General features: G+C 40.1%; 1 protein-coding gene across 2 annotated transcripts in view; it reads right to left on the reverse strand.

Moving 5' to 3' along the window:
- The window catches only part of LOC119649837 (multiple inositol polyphosphate phosphatase 1-like), a 34,351-nt gene extending 27,961 nt beyond the window's left edge, over nt 1–6,390 (reverse strand). The window contains exon 1 of one of the 2 annotated variants that reach the window (XM_038052181.1): nt 6,259–6,390. The gene's annotated coding sequence lies outside the window, so the exon portion shown is untranslated. Of the gene's footprint in view, nt 1–6,205 lie in introns of both variants that reach the window. The other variant, XM_038052182.1, reaches the window with a different exon arrangement.
- Nucleotides 6,391–15,001: the final 8,611 nt, after the last annotated feature.

The raw sequence follows: 15,001 nt of genomic DNA on the forward strand, positions 1-15,001 counted from the left end.
ATCTTCATATTTTTTTTCAAACTTTTCGGTTGGGTATGACAATGGGTCTTACCTCATTTCAAATTTGTAGTTTTAGACCCCTCACTTGTGATCGAAGTCAAATCTGAGCACCCTCCTTTGTTTGTATGGGGAGGTTTAAGAGTAATATTACGATAATAAACTGCAGCTAAATCTAGAAGTATTGGTTATATCACTCTCGTAATCTTTGAACCAATTTATAAAATCAATGCAAGCAATGATGCAGGAACTACCTCGCCACCAATTGTAAATGCTTCAAGTTTTACTTAGTAAAGGAGTTTACTAAAAATTCGCCATTGGAACGCAAACGGCATAGACCACCATAAATTCGAATTGGAGTGTTTCCACAATAGCAACGAAATAGATATCATGCTTATCTCTTAAACATACCTAACGGATAAATTCAATTTCAGCATTAAAGGATTCATATTCTATAATACTATCTACTAGCTATCCTTATAAATTCGCATCCTCAGTACTATGTCCTTGAAAACTATTGTATCAATTATTTGCAAGCGGCATTTATTCGAGGAACAGAGATGGCCGACGAAATAACTATATCATCGATTTATTGCTCTTCAGGATTAAAAATTAGCTCCAAAAAATTTCGGGATGTTTTTCCAACTTGGGCAATAGCTGCGTAAGATTATAACGCGGAACATACCTAGTGGGCCTCTAGATTAGTCAATCCAAAAGGAAGGGGGTTTTAGAATGTTTTGAGCGGCACATATGATTTCATTTCATCTGGACATTAAATTTACTGGTCGATTGTTAGCCGCAAAACTCCCGAGCTCATTGATTTCGGAATTATGAAAAATATTCGTCGAGAAACCATTTCAGCTTAACCAAGTTAAAAATTCACGTGTCATCATACACATGCTCGGACAGCCAATCTGAAACTCTGACAAACAAATTTACAAAGTGGTTGACATATCGAAAATAAATAAGCTCTCACTTAGCCAATGGAATACCTTTGAATACGAAGCGTGATCTTCACCCAGCCACCAACACCCTGTACATGGCTGAACAACTACCTACAAAGCCAAACCAACCAAGCCAACCATACGAAAAGCTCTGAATAATAGAAACCAGCAGAATATGCGAAATTACTTCAGAAAAGGAAAGGACCAAAACAACATTCACCACCCTTACGCCTAGGAAATGGTGACTGGGCCCAAAACGATGGTGAAATGGTGCTGCACTGGCGACTCATTTAGAAAACGTTTTTACAATCAACCCAGTTGAAAAACAAAGTTCAACTTGCGCGGTGTTCACCCTCATCTACCAAAATGAACCCCGCTTCTGAGTTAAAAATGCTGCTCGCCTTAGCAGAGAAGTTGATCCTAAAAAAGGATTTAACTACAACAAAATTACGGGCGAAATGGTCAAATAACCTCCTCTTCATGCTATCGAGAAACTGATTAAGATCTTTAACGCGATGGAACGTATTGCTTAGCTCTTGCTGTAATTACGGTATCAAAACCGGGAAAAGATAAGTAGCAACATACTGCACATAAGCGTAAGAATTTTGCTCAAAGGATATTGTACAAAATTAGAAGAATTCTATCGACAAATACATACGCATGATATTTTGATGTCCTATATAAAAAGTAGGTCGTTACGATCAAGGTACAAAAGTTTCCAGGTTCCAGCATCCAAAGATTATCATAGTAAAGCAGCAACAGCTGTCATGTTACGTTTACTCTGAATCGGAAAACGTGCCCGCTCATTTCTTTAAATGAAATCATCATCATCATCATATTCAACGGCGCAACAACCGATATCCGGTCTAGGCCTGCCTTAATGAGGAACTCCAGACATCCCGGTTTTGCGCCGAGGTCCACCAATTCGATATCTCTAAAAGCTGAGTGGCGTCCTGACCTACGCCATCACTCCATCCTCCTCGTTTTCTTTTTCTACCATAGATATTGCCCATTATAGACTTTCCGGGCTGGATCATCCTGATCCATACGGATTGGGTGACCCGCCCACAGCAACCTGTTGAGCCGAATTTTATCCACAAGCAGACGGTCATGATTTCGCTCATAGATTTCATCGTTATAGAGGCTACGGAATCGTCCATCCTCATGTAGGGGGCCAAAAATTCTTCGGGGGATTCTTCTCTCGAACGCGGCCAAGAGTTTGCAATTTTTCTTGCTAAGAACCCAAGTCTCCGAGGAATACATGAGGACTGGCAAGATCATTGTGTTGTACAGTAAGAGATTTGACGCTATGGTGAGACATTTCGAGCGGAACAGTTTTTGTAAGCTGAAATAGGCTCTGTTGGCTGACAACAACCGTGCGCGGATTTCCTTATCGTAGCTGTTATCGGTTGTGATTTTCGACCCTAGATAGGAGAAATTATCAACGGTCTCAAAGTTGTATTCTCCTATTTTTATTCTTCCTGTTTGATCAGTGCGGTTTGATGTTGATGGTTGGTTGGTTTTCGATGCTGGCGTTGCCACCATATATTTTGTCTTACCTTCATTGATGTGCAGTCCAAGATTAAATGAAATCAACAATCCACAAACTGACAATGTTAGATATTTTGGCTTTCACCTCCATCGACGTCTTACTTGGAGAAGACACAACGAAGCTGGACGCAAATGAAACTAAAACTAAACAAGTCGGGAAACCGGTCGCTTCAAGTATGAAAGGTTTTGTGTATTTCTTTTATAAATATATTTGGGTGGACATTTGTCCCATTAGTACCTAACACGTAATATATTCATATATTATTTGAGAATATCCACTTTCGTATGATTAAAAGTCTTGAATTTGCACTGAAGCGACCACTTTGACCTATTATAACTTTGTTAATAATAGTGCAATTTGCACCAAACTTGGTAAGATGATCCTCTATATTATAGCCTATGCTGCTTTATGATTCTAGGATGAATCTGAGGGGGTCTCTGCGGTCAATTACTAAAATTTATGGTCATATACTATTATTAACCTTATTTGAACAGATGAAGTATGAAGAGTATTTCGGAGCCTAGGCACCATATAGTGGGACCTTCTTGATTTTTTAGATTTTTCGTTTGAGTAGTTTCTGAGAATGGATCCATGAAAAAATTAATCAATTTCGACCTCCCCAACTCCCTACCTTTCCAACAAATGTGAAAGCTAAGACCGATTTCGGAAAGTACTAACCGAGAATTTTATTTAACCACGACTATACTTAACGAAAAAAAATTATTTTCCCCTTTGACATGTATGGGGACCCCCTTAAATGCGACGCTGCCGCACACAGTGAACTGCATCATTCTCTCACTGTGTGCGGGAGCATTCACAGTTTCCAATCGTTTCCGAGAAAAATTCGCGCAACCGACAGACAAACGGACAGACACACAAAATTATAATAATTTATCCTCCACCTAGGATGCTAGAGCTAGCCTTTTAAGAATCACAAATTACAAACGCTAGGGGGAATTTAATTTTATTTTAGTCGTAGAAGTCAAAGATTGCTAGTTCTGCAAAAGTGGAAGATACAATAATAAATGAAGTTGAAAAAAAAACCAAGACGGCGGACGGCGGAGGAGTGTAAACATCTTGCGCAGTCGCGAAAAGGTCTGAAGTGCAAAAATATGAATACGAATAATACTGGTTTTTCCCAATGACTTCAGATAAAATAAAAGAAAAAATCATCATCTTGGAAAAATATGTATGTATTAAGGTGAACTAGGAATATATGGTTGCCATTCACCCCTTAATTAGGCACCACGCGTCAACCATCACTAATCTACTTATACCGACGAATAAGACTTTTGTTAATAAAAAAGCTAGTCAGGAAAGCGGAAGCTGGACATCACAGGTTTGAAAGGTTTTGTGTATTTGTTATATATTTGAATGGAAATACCTCCCATTTGTATCTAGCTTGCAGTGTTTATGTATTTAGTATGTCAAACTATTCACTTTAGCCTTATCCTGACATTCAAAGCCTTAGATTTACACAAAAACGACAACTTTGACCTATTATAACTTTGATAGTAATACTGCCATTTCCACGAAACTCGGCAACATCATGTCTTATATCATAGTTTACACTACTGCATGATTTTACGATGAACTTAAGGGGGGTGTCTATCAATTTTCGAAAGAAATATAATTATAACATAATAAGTAATACAGTATGAGCCCTAGGCAGTGAACAAGGGTAGCTTCGTAATTTTTTTTTAGATTTGTCGGCTAAGTCGTTTCTGAGAATGGCGCTGTTAAAGGATTGATTAAATTCCTGCCACCACACTCCTCGCCTTTCCAAGGAATGTCAAAATTTAGACCGGATTTGGAAAGTATAATATTAATCAAGATCTTTAATTTGATAATCAACATGACCTTATTCGGTGAAAAAAGGTTTCTTCCTCCTTTTGCGTGTATGGGGATACCCTAGCCTCAACGCAGAAAGATGAAACTTGCTACATGTGTGTATGTTCATAGTTTCCACCTTCCAACCAAATTTCGTTTCTGAGAAAATTGCGTGTGACAGAAAGACAGACGAACAAACAGACAGACAGATATTGTACTGATTTAGTAAGGTTTTGTTTTACTAACTAAACCTTAAAAATAACGTCACGTGCCATACATAGTTACATCTAAAATGCATGATATCTGTTGCTCTCTCACGGGATCATGGACATTGGCGAAATGGCTCTGGATTTGGAAAGAGAGGCAAGTAGAGTTGGACTGAAGATAAACAGCAACTAAACCAAGCTTTTCAGTCTGACGGGTCATTGCACTCTCTCTATCTGCATTAATGGGCCGAGCATCGAAGGCGTCGATCAATTTGTATATCTGGTTTCTGCCGACGCGGCACCAAACTAGATGTTGCCCGACGTATTAACATGGCTAGATCCGGTTTTGCTGCCCTGCCTAAAATCTGGAAATGCAGCTATCGCAACACTAATATCAATTTGAAATAGTCAAGATTTGCTTTTTCTTTCCGCTAGTAATATTAGTCCCTTGCAAACACCGACATTTCGGGAACAACCTTTTCCCTTCATCAGTGCTAGAAATGAATATTAGCAGGGAAAAGAAAAGGCAAGTTTTATTATTTCAAATAATTTAATTGCTAGAAACACCGCGAGATTACACTTAGACAACTAAGATCAGGTTGAGGCTGTTCTGTGCTGTGTTCTTTCTGTGTTGCTATATAGGAGTAGCAGATGGAAAATGAACTTCACTGTTACTCAAAAGCTCCAATATTTCGTCCATACCTACCTGCGTCGTATCAGCGGAGTACGCTGACCTGACACTATCTCAAACGCAGAACTTGGTCGGTGCACAGACTTGGCACTCGTATGCGAAGTGATGGGAAGACGGAAGTGGCAGTGGATAGATCATACATTATAGAGGGGGGACAATCCGAAGCCACTTTCCCAACATTGCCGGCGAGTGGGTCGCTCCGACGGTACTTGGCCCAGAATAGACAGGGAAGTCCTGAGGGGAGCTGAAGGACATTTTAGGTAACGGCGAGCGATGGCGCGTATGTGTGGTTGATGCGTTTTACCCCACTAAGGGGTGATATATAATATATATAAGATGCATCTGTCGAGTGTGCTGCATATTGTAAAAAAACAGCACCTCTTGTTCATTAAGTAATGAAATACTGCGAACATTTGAAGTAGTATTTTGTTCTGGTTGGCAATGTGTCATTGTCAGAAGGGTTGTTGCTTTAACATAGTTCCAGGCTTATGGCTAATAGATACTTGTGAGAGTTTTGGCTAATGGTTACTACAAGGAGACTGCAAAAACCGACTTAGAAATTTCAGATTTAGATTCGAAAGATTTCTAATTAATTTTTAACTATCTTCTGAGCGAAAGCCCTAAGGCTTGATATAGAGAAGAGAAATGATACTATTGTAAATTTCCTGCACCATCTGGAAAGGACGAGGCATGCGGTGAGATAACATCCGGACTGCCTCTGATGCAAAACGAAACAGAATTAAGTAATTGACTTGATGTGATAAAAGCAGAAAATCCTTCTACGATATTCCTTGCTGTACGGTTCACAGTCAAAGATTCTAATTCTGGTCCCCTGAATGATAAGCCAAGGGGGAGTGATGCCATCACGTAAGCGAGAACACAGTTAAAAGAATTCCCAGGTCTTCTTTTTATGTTTTTTTTAACTTCTGGCTATTTTCAGATTCACTGTGTGTTGTTTACCAAATTCATCAAACCATATTTTTACCAATATTTGTAGTTACAATTTGCAAGCAATGTAAATTGTCTGGAATGATTTACCTAATAATATTAGAAAAATAAATATGTAAGTGAACACTAGATTTACTCTATTTTAAAAAATCACTACACTTCAGATACTCTTATTCCTAACTCTTCAGAAGAATGGACACTACTGACCAATATAAAATGAAGGCTAACATGATTACTTGAAGTAAATTGAGTAAAGTTTAAATACGTTATCGTGATTGATTTTGAAATTTGATCTGAATTTATGTACTCTTATATTATATGTCACGGTGTCTGCCATGAAACCTTCTATTGTCTTGAATTATTTTAAACGAGGTTCGAGATTAAATCCAAGGAAATTATTAATAGAGTCAATATCAAGCGAATGATAACACTTAGATAATCAATCACACGTCTAATATGGACTCATCATCTCTGACATCGCTGAACAGTGGAGTTCAATCACAATAGAGCTACATATGAATAATATACACAAACGTATGCATCGAGGTGTGAATAAGTTCTTTAAATCCATCAGGAATTACCTCAGATTCATTCAACCTTTTTATTAAGAAGGAATGTGGACTTACAGTTTGGCAAAAGTCGTACATCACAGGTATGAGTTTAAGAGGTTAATTTACCAGAAGGAATGGAGACCAGTGCCTTCTCAAATTGCATAGATGTAAGAACGCATATAGAAACCAATTTGTAATATTGCAAAATTTACAAAAAAGTGATTGGGATACAAGTGTAAAGGATAGGGGTAGTTTTCGGTTCCAATTTTTTATTTATTTCATTCTTGAGAGTATCTTTTTCAAACTCATTCACTATTATTGATTTGAAGGTGATAAGCTTGCAGAAAAAGTGTTATTCGGTACGGTATATATTTCAATGGAATGAACGCAAGCATAACGATCGATTCCATGCTGTCTTTTTGAAATTGTCACGAGTAATTAAAGCCCATACATACGACTGCCTCTAACGGACATTGCCTTCTCAATTTTTGCTGTGTGCTCTGTGTGCTGTGAATTCGCCTACCAGAACATGTTGTCTGCAGTGGAGTAACCACTTAGGGATATATGTATCCTGTATCCTTTATGAACCGATTTATAAGTCTTTCCAGTCCTTTTAGTAAAACTGATGGGTTGGAAACTTTTTGCGTCCCTGTAGGTGGGTTTCCTTGGTTTGGGAATAAATATCATCTTCACATCACGTAAGTTAGCTGGAATATAAGTATGTGCTGTTATAGGTATGCCTGTATATTCCGAACATGTAGACCCAGTGATACTACTTTGTCTTGAGCTGAGATTTTGGATGCTGCCTGAGAAGTGTACCTCAAACAAGTGGATTATTGTTTTTCATCACCTTCTGTGTATCTCCCGCTCTGTGAATGTAGATAACCTAGCTGCTGACTCTGTTCTTCGACAAGAATCCGCTTCAATTTTGAGGTTAGAGTTAGTCTTTTCGTAAAGGCGTCTCCACGATTATTATTGAAGCGACATTATCATCATCATCAACGGCGCAACAACCGGTATCCGGTCTAGGCCTGCCTTAATAAGGAACTCCAGACATCCCGATTTTGCGCCGAGGTCCACCAATTCGATATCCCTAAAAGCTGTCTGGCGTCCTGACCTACGCCATCACTCCATCTAAGGCAGAGTCTGCCTCGTCTTCCTTTTCTACCATAGATATTGCCCTTATAGACTTTCCGGGTGGGATCATCCTCATCCATGCGGATTAAGTGACCCGCCACCGTAACCTATTGAGCCGGATTTTATCCACAACCGGGCGGTCATTGTACCGCTCATAGATTTCGTCATTGTGTAGGCTACGGAATCGGAGGAGGATTCTTTTCTCAAACGCGGCCAAGAGTTCGCAATTTTTCTTGCTAAGAACCCAAGCTTCCGAGGAATACATGAGGACTGGCAAGATCATAGTCTTGTACAGTAAGAGCTTTGACCCTATGGTGAGACGTTTCGAGCGGAACAGTCTTTGTAAGCTGAAATAGGCTCTGTTGGCTGACAACAACCGTGTGCGGATTTCATCATCGTAGCTATTATCGGTTGTGATTTTCGACCCTAGATAGGAAAAATTGTCAACGGTCTCAAAGTTGTATTCTTTTATCCCTATTCTTCTTCGTGTTTGACCAGTGCGGTTTGATGTTTGGTTGATTCGTCTTCGGTGCTAACTTTGCCACCATACATTTTGTCTTGCCTTCATTGATGTGCAGCCCAAGATCTCACGTCAATAGCCGCCTGCTCGATCTGGATGAAGGCAGTTGGTACGTCTCGGATGGTCCTTCCCATGATGTCGATATCGTCAGCATAGTCCAGTAGTTGGGTGGACTTGAAGAGGATCGTACCTCTTGCATTTACCTCAGCATCACGGATCACTTTCTCGAGGGCCAGGTTGAAGAGGACGCATGATAGGGCATGCCCTTGTCGTAGACCGTTGTTGATATCGAATGGTTTTGAGAGCGATCCTGCTGCTTTTATCTGGCCTCACACATTGGTCAGGGTCAGCCTAGTCAGTCTTATTAATTTCGTCAGGATACCGAATTCTCTCATGGCAGTGTACAGTTCGAGCGCAATGCTGACCACATTGCCTCCTAGTGTACCGTTACGGTCTTGAATGAAGTGCTCTAACACACTTCAAGGCCCTGATCCAACATGGATTGTTGCGCCAACGATTATTATTATTAGTGTACAGTTTTACCCTGGCTATGCTATCATAGGCGGCTTTAAAGTCGATAAACAGATGGTGCACTGTTGTCCATATTCCAACAGTTTTTCATCGCTTGCCGCACAGAGAAAATCTGATCTGTTGCTGATTTGCCTGGAGTGAAGCCTCTTTGATATGGGAAAAAGATGTTGTGGGCGTATGGGGCTATCCAGCCTAGCAAGATAGTGGAGAATATCTTATAGATGGTACTCAGCAACGTGATACCTCTATAATTGCTGCACAGTGTGATATCTCCTTTTTTATGTATGAGGTAGATAATGCCTCGTTGCCAATCGTCAGGCATTGATTCGCTGTCCCATACCTTGAGCACAAGTTGATGAACCATTTGGTGTAACTGGTCGCCTTCATATTTAACCAATTCGGCTGTAATTCCAGCGGTTCCTACGACTTATGATTTTTTAGCCGATGAATTGCACGGACTGTTTCTCCTAAACTTGGTGGTGGCAGTATTTGTCCGTCGTCTTTAGTTGGCGGGACCTCCAACTCGCCGATGTTCTGGTTGTTCAGTAGCTCATCGAAATACTCAACCCATCGCTCTAATATGCCCATTCTGTCGGAAATCAGATTTCCCTCTTTGTCTCGGCAGGATGAGCATCGAGGTGTATAAGGCTTCATCCTGCTGACTTGTTGGTAAAACTTTCGCGCCTGGTGCGGTTGCTCCCTGTACTTTCCTAGTTCACAGACTAGTTGGTTCTCCCAGGCTTCCTTTTTCCGTCTGTGAAATCGCTTCTCCGCTCGACGGAGTTCGTGATAAGTCTCTGCGCGTGCCCGCGTTCTTTGAGAATGCAACATTACTCGGTATGCGGCATTCTTCCGTTCCATTGCTAGCTTACATTCATCGTCAAACCAGCAGTTCCGACTCCTTTTGCGGCTGGGGCCAAGTATGTTTGTGGCCGTATCCACGATAACGTTCTTCAGGTGATTGTGAAGATCATTTGTTGATGCTTCATCTCCAGGTCGTCTGTTGACTGCGGTTATTGCGGCATCCATTTCCCTCTTATAGGTGTCGCGGAGGGTTGTGTTGTGGATGGTTTCAGTGTTCACTCTCACCTGATTGTCAGAGGGGGTTCTAGGTGATATTGTTATTCGAGCTCGAAGCACCATGCCAACGAGATAGTGATCCGAGTCTATATTGGCCCCCCTATATGTTCTGACATTCATCAAGGCTGAGAAGTGGCGGCGTTCGATCAACACGTGGCCAATTTGTTTGAAAGTGGTCCCGTCTGGAGAGGCCCACGTATGTTTGTGGACTGCTTTCCGCGCAAACCAGGTACTTCCAACAACCATTTCGTGTGGCCCTGCTAATTGAATAATCCGCAGTCCGTTATCATTTGTTTTTTGCGTAAGCTATGGGAGCCAACGTATCGCCTGAATACGGGCTCCTTCCCTACTTGGCTGTTAAAATCCCCAAGTATGATTTTGATATCATATCTGGGACAGGCTTCGAGGGTTCGTTCTACTACCTCGTAGAAGGTATCCTTCTCCGACTCTGCAGTCTCCTCTGTAGGGGCGTGAACGTTAATGGGGCTTATATTTCTAAACTTGCCTCGCAAGCGCAGAGTGTACAGCCGTTCGTTTATGTTTTCAAAGCCGATAACAGCAGGTTTCATTTTTTGGCTGACTAAGAAACCTACTCCGAGCACATGGTTTACTGGATGACCGCTATAATATATGGTGTAGCAGCTCTTCTCCAGGAAACTAGTCCCTGTCCAACGCATCTCCTGTAACGCTGTTACATCAGCCCTATATTGGGACAGGGTATCGGCTAGCTGCTTATCAGCTTCATCTCTGTATAGGGAGCGCATGCTCCATGAGAAAGTGCGCAAATCATTACTCCGTTCATCATCAGTCATCAATCCAGGGCTCGATTAATACTTTTCGAAGAAGCTTTTAGCCCGTTTTCAGAAACTTTCCAGCCGAAAAGTAAAAAAAAAACACTATCATGTCCATTATGCCAGCTCCTCACGTTTGATACTTACTGCAAACTCCAAACCTTTACAAACGTTTGGCTATCACACGGTTGAAGTTGCGCTAGAATTGTCTGAGCCCTTTGTCCTAAAAACCGACACTCGATCATATCGGCTGCAAACGTTTGTAAACCTATACAGACTCACGCACGTTTGAAAGTGCGATGCTTTGTTGAGGTTTGGCAAATAAATGAATTTGGCATTATAAAAACTAGGTTTCAAAATAATCCCCCCTCCCTTTTGTCCTACATAAAGTTAAGTGTTACGTGGATATTTACGTGGATGCCGGGACCATTTTGTTTGATTGTTCACGCCTTTGAGGGCGGACTTAAAGCCAATTCGTAACTCGCAGGATATTTCACAAAAGTTTGCGTCTTATGCAATGTTATTGTGCTCGCTGATTACCATAATTGTGAACTTTGACGGTCGTCACACATATTTTTCGAAAATGACCTCTATGACAATAGTATATTTTGAAAATTTATTGGAAGTTGCCTTTAAGTGTGACATTATTAACAAAGTCATAGTGGACTACAAAGTTGGTTCTTTCTCGCAAATTTGCTATACTGTAAGACATCATATAAGGTTATGAAATAGTAAATGCACGTACCATACCCTACGAGTTGCGCACTATGAATTAGCCAAATTTTCCCCACATAAGAAATGCACAAAACCTTTCATACCTGAAGCGCCCAGAGTTCGACTTAACCGTAGACATGGCGTATGATATAATCAACCAATTTCAATAATTCTTTCAAAGGATTATCTATTATGTTGTCTATTTTAATATAAATACTTTACAAATTTCAAGTAATTTAAACGCCTCTAACAAAATTAAAAAGTTTTTGAAACACGTGATAATAGTTTATCATTTGTAAGCGCACTGTAGTTTTATCAGACAAAACAAACAATTTTTTTTTTTCTGATTTTTAAGCGTCGTATCTCTTAGCGCCAAGAATGATAATTTTGATAATATTTGCATTATCGGTAAGAGTTATTCATCTTGGACTTTGGAACGTTTTTAAAGTTGATTGATTGATTGATTAACAATCATTGATAGAAATTAACGCATTGCGTATATATTACAGTCAATCCTCACTATTATGTTATTTTGGAGACTAGCGAACAGGAAACGTAATCACGTTAAATGAGTATATTTTTTCACATATCTATGTGTGGGCATTTTTCTGCTATTTGAAAAATCGTTGTCTTAGAAATTTTTTTTATTAGAACACGTACTAAGTTTTGTAAAGCTGACCAGCCTATTCCCGGCATACCATTCAAATGCATTTCAAAGGCCTCAAATTCAGTCCCTGCTTGTACCAGGAGATGTTCAAAAATTCGGTACTTAATTTTGTTTAAGAATCGAGCGATTCCTAAGTCCGCCATCCACTTAATGGCGGACCGGACCAGTTGGAAAACAGCATTCTTTCTCGGTACTTAATTCTTTAACACCGTGAAGAAGAAAGAAAAGTTGAAATTACTTCCTTAGCGCTGGAGAATAGTTTACTTTTATTTAACTCAGTTCGATTTTTGTTAGTTTTTATTTTAAACAAGTCGGAACTCGGAAGCTCGGCGTTTCAGTTATGAAAGATTTTGTGCATTTTTTGTGTAAAAACCTTTGGGTATCCAATGATTTAATTTATACATAGCTCGTGATGTATATATGTGAATATAACCGACATTCAAATCAATGTGGTGCTGACATTTAATTATTAGGGATTGGTAATTTGACGGGTAACTTTGACCTATCAGAACTCCGCTAAGTATAGTACGATTTCCCCCAAACTTTCCAAACTTGTAGTATAAACTTAAGGGGGTGCTAAAATTTTAAAAATGTAATAATATTCTATTATTAACTAGAGAATTCACTACTGTTGATTTCTAAGGATATCTTCTTATCGGCGCTTCCCTATAAATATGATATATAACTGGAAAGCCGCATGAAACTAGAACTAAGCCATTCCTGCCCAGATACACGAATGTTTCTGGAGGCATGAGGTCAGTGTCAGAAATCTTCTTTCAAAATCCATTTGCTGATAAAGCTGCAACGGTAAAGGATTTTTACCGTACAACGGGGATCATGCAGTGTTGTTCTGTATCAATTTCATGATTAGAGTGTCGATTCCCGTCCTTCGCCATGTTATGTGAATGCCAGGTTAGGTGCAGGAGTAGAATTTAGGGCAACGTACTCAGTACTACCTTTAGTGAAACCCGTGATCGTGGAAAGTGTGAAAAAAGTAGATTTGGACCCCAGCTAGGTTGGGATAACTTCGTCATGCATTCTACCTGATCATCATCAGCCATTCACTGAAAAACCAAAAACCAAGACAACGTGAAGAACCTCGGAATGGGTTGACACCCTGGAAACGATCAAATGACGTCAAAATATTGCTCAGTGACTTTAACGCCAAGGTTGGGAAAGAAGAGATATATCGAGGAGCGATCGGAGTCACAGTCTCCATGATACGTATATTAAATGACAAAGGCTAACCCCTCATTGAGTTTTCAAGTAGTAGAAATTTAATTATAAAATCAACGCGCTTCCCACACAAGCGCATTCACAAGAGCATATAGGCCCCCTCCAACCAAGTAGACGATGGTATCATCAAAAGATGGTTATGCAACATCCTCGATGTGAGATTATATCGAGGAGCAAACTGCGACTTTGACCACTATATTGTAGAGACCATTTGCAGGTCCCGAATCTCGAAGACTGCGGAATAAAAATCGACACACTTCGAAAATTTGAGTTTGGAAGACTAAACAAATCGAAAAGCGCAAGTATAAGTACTTTGAGTGCAGAGCTATCCCATTTGCACATAGTCCGTAATGTATTTGCATATTTAGCATGTCAGACTACTCACTTTATTGTGATATTGATATTTAGTATTTTGGGTTGCAGTAAATTTATATGAAAAACATAATTTTGAGCTATTGTAACTTGATTAAATTCGAGGATATCATGCTTTATAGTATAGTTTATATTACTGTCAATTTTTCCAAATTTTTTGGTTGGGTAGTTTCGGAGATTAGGCCCGTTAAAGAAATGATCTTTTTCCAGCCCGTGCACTCCCCGCGTTTCTAACAGGTTTCAAAACTAATACAACTAAGGCTTCGGAAAGTACCAATTAAGACCTTTTATTCGATACCTCACACGACCATATTTGGTGAAATATAAATGGACACCCTCCTTTTGCATGTATGACGACCTAAGGGGGTCGTAAAAAGATGCAGCTAACTGCATGTGTGGGCATTCATAGTTTCCACCTTCCCAACAAATTATCAATCGGTATACCCGTTTCTGAGAAAAGTGCGTGTGACAGACAGACAGCCAAATAATGAACCGATTCTAACAATGTTTTGTTTTACAAACAAAATTTTAAAAATGATTCAATACAAGGGAAAACTGTGTGAAATTGGATCCTATTCTCCGAAATTTCACAAAGAAGCCTATAGATGACACTTGGTATGACCTAAAACGCCCTATCACAACAACAGAGAAGTTGGATATGAATCCCAGCAGCCAAAAAAATTATTGGCTTGACGATAAATGCCAGGAATCGCTTGTCAAGAAAAATGAGGCATTCAAACAACATATAGAACGAAACACAAGGACAAAAAATGCTAATTACAAAAATCTCCGACGAGCAGCTAATAAAATATTAAGGCAAAATTTCAGGAACTCACAGCGTGAATATAAGAGGCTCGTTAGGTGTTCGAAACGAGACTCCTTTAGAGCGTACTGTGAGGAACTGGAAGGTGAAAGAGAGACTTCAAGGCTGTGCAGAGTCCTCAAAAGGAATGAGTCGGCCAAGTTGGACTCTCTTAGAGAACCCGACGGTACTTTCACGAGCTGCAGATTGGATTCAGTACAAACCCTCCTGGAAGTACACCACCGGAAGAACGGGTGAGAGAAATGGCAGGGGGAGAGTTGGCGGTTCTTGCAACCCCTTCAGTACGCAAATGCTGCACGGGGAACTGTAACACCGCGAAAGCGGTTGTTATCCAGGTGAGAGTTGAGATACTGTCCTTTGCACATTTCAAAGCACCTGGCATGGATGGCATCTACCAGGCAATACTAAAGA

This window comes from Hermetia illucens, chromosome 2, assembly GCF_905115235.1.
Source record: "Hermetia illucens chromosome 2, iHerIll2.2.curated.20191125, whole genome shotgun sequence".
NCBI classification, from domain to species: domain Eukaryota; kingdom Metazoa; phylum Arthropoda; class Insecta; order Diptera; family Stratiomyidae; genus Hermetia; species Hermetia illucens.